Source organism: Schistocerca nitens, chromosome 3, assembly GCF_023898315.1.
Source record: "Schistocerca nitens isolate TAMUIC-IGC-003100 chromosome 3, iqSchNite1.1, whole genome shotgun sequence".
In the NCBI taxonomy this organism is placed as follows: domain Eukaryota; kingdom Metazoa; phylum Arthropoda; class Insecta; order Orthoptera; family Acrididae; genus Schistocerca; species Schistocerca nitens.
Window position 1 is genome coordinate 227,652,386 of NC_064616.1, and position 8,469 is coordinate 227,660,854.

At 38.4% G+C, this 8,469-nt stretch overlaps 1 protein-coding gene across 3 annotated transcripts in view; it reads left to right on the forward strand.

Annotated features, from left to right (window-relative positions):
- Positions 1 to 2,588, forward strand: part of LOC126248193 (uncharacterized) — a 124,316-nt gene extending 121,728 nt beyond the window's left edge. For all 3 annotated transcript variants that reach the window (XM_049948975.1, XM_049948973.1, XM_049948974.1), the window contains exon 6: positions 86 to 2,588. The gene's annotated coding sequence lies outside the window, so the exon portion shown is untranslated. The remainder of the gene's footprint in view (positions 1 to 85) is intronic.
- Positions 2,589 to 8,469: the final 5,881 nt, after the last annotated feature.

Genomic DNA, 8,469 nt, shown 5'->3' on the forward strand with positions numbered 1-8,469 from the left:
GTTACAGTGACAATATTATTTTCTTACATTGCATTTTTTGTGTGTAAGAACTGGTACCAAATTATTATTTCGTTTTCTCTTACAGGATACATGTAGTGTCACGTAGTCAGCTTCATCCCCTTTGGCAAAAGTATGGGTTTACTGACATAAGTCTAAATTCCACTGTCATCACAGATCAAAAAATCTCAGCTATCTGAAGTGTTTCACAGATGTAAAAAGTTTGTGTTATCTACTATTAATATTCATAAGCTATTGATGTTTTAATGCTTTATAAAAATATTAGTTCTGGAATAACAGAATGCCAGATGTCAGATGTCAGATTCATCAGCTACCTTTAAACTGCAGTCATACTTAATGCGTCAATAACTTAAATGCTTTTTATAATTCACTAGTGAAACTGAATTTATCAGGTACTTTCTTTTGGAAGTGAAAGACATCATAAATCTTACCAGGTGTTTCTTGTTAAAAATATTTCAATTAATTCCTGCCTTCATAAAAAATGAGTGTAACAACACACATTTGCTTAAAAATTATAACCCTATCCATAACACCTTTCTGCTGGCAACAGCCACAAGCTCTGTCTCAAATGCAAATTTTACAATTTTTACATGTTTAGTTAGCCTAAACACTGCTATATACAAAGGTGCTTTATTATCCTATCCACATCAGCAGATTATCAGTGTGTTTCTTCCAATTAAACTTCTTATTAGTGCACATACCCAGTAATTTTTAATATTCTTCCTTAGCAAAATACTTCTGTTCAAAGTCTATGTATATCTATGGTGTTATGCCATTTACTGTACAAAATTGTATGTACTGTGTTTTCTCAAGATTTCATGAGAGCCCATTTGCAGAGAACCACTTAACCATTTTCTGAAAGACATTATTTACAATTTCCTCAGCTGATTCTTGTTTGTTGGGTATGATTACTATATTCGTATCATCAGCAAAAATAACTAGGTTTGCATATTCATGAATATAGAGTGGCAAACCATTAGTATATATTAAGAACAAAAGGAACCCAAGACTGAACCCTGTGCAACAACATTCTTGACGCCTCCCCAGTTAGAGGTCTCTGCTGATTTTTGCAGACTATCTGTACTGTTAATTTCAACCTTCTGCATTTTTCCACTTAGATATGAATTAAAACATTTATGCACTGCCCCACTCGGTTGCCCTGGTTCCCTTTTAACAATATTCCAAATTGTTTTAATTTTATTGTCAGAGGTGCTTATCTCAAATGTAATGTACACACTTCTGAACTTTTTATTAACTTTTCTTAATACAGTTCAGTAGTTTTTATAATGTTTCACTGTTTCTGGATTATTACTCCTTCTAGCTGTAAGATACACTTTTCTTTTCTGTTTACTAGAATTTTTATCCCTTTAGTAAGCTATGAATTTTTTGACTGTTTCTTACAATTATATTTCACTGTTTTCTTAGGGCTACTATTTTCAGATATATTCACAAAAGTATCATGAAATAGGTTAAATTTTAAAGTATCCTCAGGTTCCCTGTACACCTCATCCCAATCCAACTATTGGAAGATTTCCCTGAAATCTGCAATTCTTAAATCATTAATAGAACACACTATTTTGGAGGACTGTATTGAATTACTCTTTAAGTTATGTCATATACTGTAACTAACTGTGCATCACGATCAGACAGACCATTCTTAACAGAAAATTTATCTTGGTCTTAAAAACATTATCTATCAGCATGCTGCTTTCCTGTACTACCTAAGTAGGAAAATAAATTACTGATGTCAAAGTGAAAGAACCAAGTAATATTTCAAGGTGAAGCTTTCTGCTGGACTTTATCAGTAAATCTGCATTGATATCATCAAAAACTATAATTTGCTTCTCTCTCTCTGACAGATAGCACAACAAAAACATCCAAGTTTTTAAAAAATAACTGAATATTTCCCAATGAGGAACTATACACAGCTACAATTATATAGGTACCATTATTTAGTTTAAGATCACACACACATTCTTCTATATGTTGCTCCACACTAAATTTTTTAGTTTCTAAATTTTTCACACTATGATAAATTTTAACATTGGCGTCTCATCCCATTGGCTCTGAAAGTGCCAGATGGCCAACCACTTCTGCTAGCCAGCATGGGAACCTACCCCTCACTCCTTACTCTATACATACTGCAGCGCTAATACATTTACTTCACATATGTGAAATAGCAAAACTGGAAATAAAATAAAATGCTCTCGTATCCAAAAATAGGGGAACGTTACAAAGGTATTAGACAGTGACTGCATTAACAATGTGCTTTGAAAATAGCCTGATAATGGGCATGGAACCGAAATAAGTTTGTAGCATGAAAAAATGACATTGTAATGAAAAGTCTTTGAATATAGCAGGGTTTTGGCTCATTATATGTTTCTGAAAATATTACTGGGATCCCAGAAACTGTATGCTTTAACTTTCTGTAAATATTTTATTGTTTTTGTTATTATTTTATTACTATTATTATTTTCAGAATGATCATTTGTGGAGTTATTAATACTTTCATGTTGATATGCAGTGAGAGTTAAATGTATTATGGATTAATTTGCAATAAACCTATATGAGACAGCAACAATATTATTAGTTTCGCCTACCACAGAATAATATTACATGAAACATAAATGAGTGAAAAGATCTAAAATACGTTAATGTACTGACCCCTGTATCCCCAAAGTTGGCAATTAATCTTATGGCAACTGTCACAAAACCTAAATATTTTAGCAGATGTAGTACATGTTTTTTTTTTTTTCAATTTAAGTTTAATCTACATGGACACCTAAGAACTTACAATTTTCTACCCTTTTTATTACTTCTTGGTATACTAGGTTAATAGGAGGTGGGATATTTTTGACAGTACAAAACTGGCTCTGGACGTACAGCATTTTTTAAAGCTCAATGCTAACCCATTTGTGCAAAACTATTCAGTAAGTTTCAGCAAAACGTCTTTCCGATACACATTCCAAGACTCGCTAAATATCTCAGAGCTTTCCACTTCAATTTTCAGCTAGCTCTCGGTCCCAAGAATAACTTGAGGGGGAGAATTTTCCCGGAGGACAGTAAATTCGGCAACTGTGTTACGAATACTTCGACAGTATACTGATAAAATTATGTCAGTCGAAGTGTTTTTATTCTGAACGCTTCCCTTATTGCATATCGATTGGCGAGTGTTCATCAGAGCACCTCAAACTACTGCCTAGCCTAAAAGCCCCTCATGTGCACTCCACAAGTACTCTGCTACCCGTGTACCTGCTTCCTTTGTGTAGCGCACAACTGGCCTATCAAGAGGTGTCCTACACATAGCCGCATGATAACGCAGGTCTAGAAATCTGCAGCCAAGACGGTCATAGAGTCGACGAAGCCTTTGGTTGAGACCATCCACTAGGCTCCAAACCAAAGGACCCGTAATAGATGAAACTGAATATATAAATTAAAAAAGCCGTTCGATGGGAATAACATTACTGACATAAATAAAGATGTAATTGTAGAAACACAAAAAAATTAATGAAAAACTGAAAAAAATCAACAAAATTTTCTCGCCAAACGGAACTTATCACCTACAGGCAATAAAGGCATGCACTCACATACTTACAGCCCAGGCAAAGGTCTATCAGGAACATATGCAGTTTGCCCAATAGTGAAGAGTAGAGGTGGACCCTTTCATAAGGTATCAAGTAAATGCTCTGATTTTTATAAAAAGCACTTTTTATTTCGCCAACAATATTCCGTGTAAAAGGGCTCAGAGTTGACATAAAAAAATAAGATGTGACAGTGCCTAACGACATGAAATTGATCTCGTTAGACGTTACCAATTTATACACTAATATTTCAATAAATGAAACTACAGAGATAATTAAATAACACTTTCTAATGCAAAATATACAATCTAATGATGAAGTAAGAGAATTCCTTGAGGTGCTTGCGCTATTTTAGATCACAATTACTTTAAATTCAAAGGAGAAATATTCTTACAAGAAGATGGTTTAAGCATAGGTAGCCCATTATCAGATTTCCTATAAGGTATTTTTATCAATTCATTGGAAAACAAATTGTTTCAAGATAGTCCAGAAGTGGAAAAAAGACTTATATTTTACCTTATGTATGAAAATGATACACTGCTCCTTGTAAAAAGTGATGACAATGACATCAAAATGATTGCCAACAGGTTTATAACTTACATATGAAAATTGGGTTTACTTGTGAAATGAATTCAAACAGATCCATAATTTTCTATACTTCACCATCAGTATTTGTGGTGGTAACCATGATAACCATACCTTTGCTAGCTATATTAAAAAAACAGATGTACTGACAAAATTGTCAACCACACCTCAAACCATCTGAGCCAACATAAGTAGGTATTTTTCCATTCTGCATTTAAGTTGTTAATTAGAGCCCCACTTTCTAATACGGAATACAAATCCGAGTTGAACATAATAAAATATATTGAGAAAGTCAAAAATTACCTACACAATTACATCAGTAACATCTACTATAACACAGTTAAGAAAAGTAAAGTTTAGTGTTTCTAGGGCTGATGATAGTACTGTCAATAAATCTATCTATCCTGTTATGGAAAAAGTAGTGGTAGAATTGTTCCAGTTTTAAAAAACATACAATAAAAACGTGGCATTTTCAGTCATAGATAATATGGGCTTAATCTTGCCTGCTAGGGATCTGGTGTGTACAAGACTGAATTTGACAAAAACATTGTATCTAATGAGGTCAAAGTTGAATGTTCAAATGGCTCTGAACACTATGGGACTCAACATCTGAGGTCATCAGTCCCCTAGAATTTGGAACAAGTTAAACCTAACTAAACTAAGGACATCACACAAATCCATGCCCGAGGCAGGATTCGAACCTGCGACCGTAGCGGTAGCGCGGTTCCAGACTGAAGCGCCTAGAAGCGCTCGGCCACACCGGCCGACAAAGTTGAATGTGACATTGAAATTATCTGGTTGCGTATATCAGTTGTAGGTGGAACCAAGTTAACTGTTGGATGTTTTTACCAGCCACCTGATTCTGTTGTGGCAGTTCTAGGGTCATTCAAAGAAACTCTAGGGTCAATAACGCGTAAATACCCAGATCATGCAATCCTAGTTGGAGACGACTTTAGCCTATCGAGTATAGACTGGGATGTCTATGGATTCATTGTGGGGGCTACAGACAGTCATGTGAAATACTTTCGAACGCATTTTATGAGAACTGTCTTGAGCAGTTGGCTCGGCAGCCCGCACACAATAGAAATGTCTTAGACCTTGTAGCTACAATTAGTCCGGACCTTATCGACAACGTCAATGTAGAAACGGGGATTATCAATCATGGTGTCATATAGCAACTATAATTACGAAGTTTAATAAATCAGTCAAGAACGTTAGAAGTGTTTCTGCTAGATAGAGCAGATAAGCAGTTGTTAGCACCTCACTTAGACAGTGAACTGGCATCACGTAGTTCTAGTAAGATGGATGTAGACAAATTATGGGCAAAGTTTAAGCAAAATGTAAGCGGATAAAAGATGGAAAAGACCCATCATCGTTTAATAACGAAATTCGGAAAATGTTGCACTTCGGTTCAAAAGGAAACGCACAAATTACGACAAACTAAAGTTAGTAGAGATTCAGGCGTCAGTGAAAAGATCTGTGCGCAAAACATACAACAGATACCACCGTCACACCTTAGCAAAAGACATGGAAATTCCGGTCTTATGTAAAATTGTTAAGTGGGTCTAAGGCGTCCATTCAGTCCCTTGCTAGCCAGTCTAGTGTGCTAGCTGAAGATAGCAAAACGAAAGCTGTAGTTTTAAATTTCACGTCCAAGAAATCGTTCATACTGGAGAATGGTGCGAAGATACCGTCATTTGACTATAGGACAGACTCCGATGTGGACGACATGGTAATAAGCATCCCTGGCTTAGAGAAACAACTGAAAGACTTGAAAGTAAGTTAATCACCAGGTCCGTATGGAATCCCAGTTTGATTTTAAAAAGAGTACTCTACAACATTGGCCCGTTACCTAGCTTGCATTTATCGTGAATGTCGTGCCAAGCACATAGTCCCAAGCGACTGGAAAAAGGCGCGGATGATTCCAGTATATAAGAATGGTAAAAGAACGGACCCGCAGAATTGCAGACCAATATCCCTAATTTCTGTTTGCTACAGAATCCTTGTACGTATTCTCAGTTAGAATATAATAAATTTTCTTGAGACTGAGAGCCGGCCGCGGTGGTCTAGTGGTTCTAGGCGCTCAGTCCGGAACCGCGCGACTGCTACGGTCGCAGGTTCGAATCCTGCCTGGGGCGTGGATGTGTGTGATGTCCTTAGGTTAGTTAGGTTTAAGTAGTTCTAAGTTCTAGGGGACTGATGACCACAGATGTTTAGTCCCATAGTGCTCAGAGCCATTTGAACCATTTTCTTGAGACTGAGAAGCTTATTTCCACGAATCAGCATGGTTTTAGAAAGCAAAACTCAGCTTGCTCTTTTCTCACATGATGTACTGTGAACTATGTATGAAGAACAACAGGCAGATTCCATATTTCTAGATTCCGGAAAGCATTCGACACGGTGCCCCATTGCAGGCTGTTAACGAAGGTACGAGCGTATGGAATAAGTTCACAGATATGTGAATGGCTTCGTGAATAATAGAACGCATTATGTTGTCCTCGACAGCAACTGTTCATTAGTGACGAGGGAATGCCCCAGGGAAGTCTTGTAGGACCGCTGTTGTTCTCTATATACGAGGGCTATCCACAAAGTAGATTACGTTTCCGTTTGTGTCCGTTAGGGGCGGGGCTAACGCGGCCATCTTGGTGTCATGGCTCAAATGGCTCTGAGCACTATGGGACTCAACATCTTAGGTCATACGTCCCCTAGAACTTAGAACTACTTAAACCTAACTAACCTAAGGACATCACACACACCCATGCCCGAGGCAGGATTCGAACCTGCGACCGTAGCAGTCCCGCGGTTCCGGTGTCATGGCATTCCGCCGCTCAGTTGGCATCCTGCCGTGCTAGTGAGAGGTTCGTGCTGTACTCCGTTCAGTTACTGTGACAGTTTGAAATGTCAGCGTTAATTGAAAATGCCGCGAAGTGTGAAGTGCGTGCTGTAATAAGGTTTCTGACTGCAAAAAGCTGTACACCGATAGAAATCTATCGGCAGCTTTGTGAAGTGTATGGGGACAACATAATCACTGAAGGTGGAGTGCGTCAGTGGGTCATAAAATTTAAAAATGGCCGAACTAACGTTCACGACGAAGAGCGAAGTGGAAGACCCAGCATAGTGACTGGCGAACTTGTCGAAAAAGTCGATGCCGCGGTCCGTGAAAACCGTAATTTAGCAATAACGAAACTCTCTATGAGTTTTCCACAAATTTCACGAAGTTTGTTGCACGAAATCATTACCGAAAAGCTTGGTTACCACAAGTTTTGTGCAAGATGGATACCAGAAATCTTGACAGAGATTCACAAAAATCAGCGAATGGCTGCAGCGTTAACGTTTTTGGACGCTTACGAGAAAAATGGTGACTCATTACTCGATCTCATCGTTACTGGTGACGAAACATGGGTTAAGCATGTGAACTGCGAGACAAAATTGCAGTCAATGCAGTGGGGGTACACAAATTCCCCCCAAAAACCCAAGAAATGCATGCAGACAATGTCGGCAAGGAAGGTGATGGCGACTGTCTTTTGGGACAGAAAAGGTGTGATTTTTGTGGATTTCCTGGAAAGAGACACTACAATAAACTCTCAAAGGTATTGCCAAACTCTGCACAACCTCAGAAGAGCAATACAAAACAAGCGCAGGGGAAAGTTGGGCTCAAAAATCTTGCTGACTCACGACAACGCCCGGGCCCACACGGCAAATGCCACTCGTGAAGTTCTCGAATCTTTTAAGTGGGATCTAGGCGCTCAGTCCGCGCGACTGCTACGGTCGCAGGTTCGAATCCTGCCTCGGGCATGGATGTGTGTGATGTCCTTAGGTTAGTTAGGTTTAAGTAGTTCTACGTTCTGGGGGACTGATGACCACAGCTGTTAAGTCCCATAGTGCTCAGAGCCATTTTTAAGTGGGAGTTGTTTCCTCATTCGCCGTACAGTCCCGACCTGGCACCGAGCGACTTCCACTTATTCCCAGCAATGAAGAAGTGGTTGGCTATCCAGCGTTTTGATGACGACGCACAGATTCAAGAAGAGGTAACCACGTAGTTGAAGGCGCAGGTGGCCGAATTTTACGACGAAGGAATTTCCAAGCTCGTCCATCGCTACGATAAGTGCCTTAATTTAAATGGCAACTATGTAGAAAAGTAGTATTTAAGTGTGGCTTTCATCTGTATATAATAAAAAAATTTGCGATACTTTATTTATTTTTAATTCCAAAACGTAATATACTTTGTGGATAGCCCTCGTACATAAATGATTTGGCGGACAGTGTGGGCAGCAATCTACGGTAG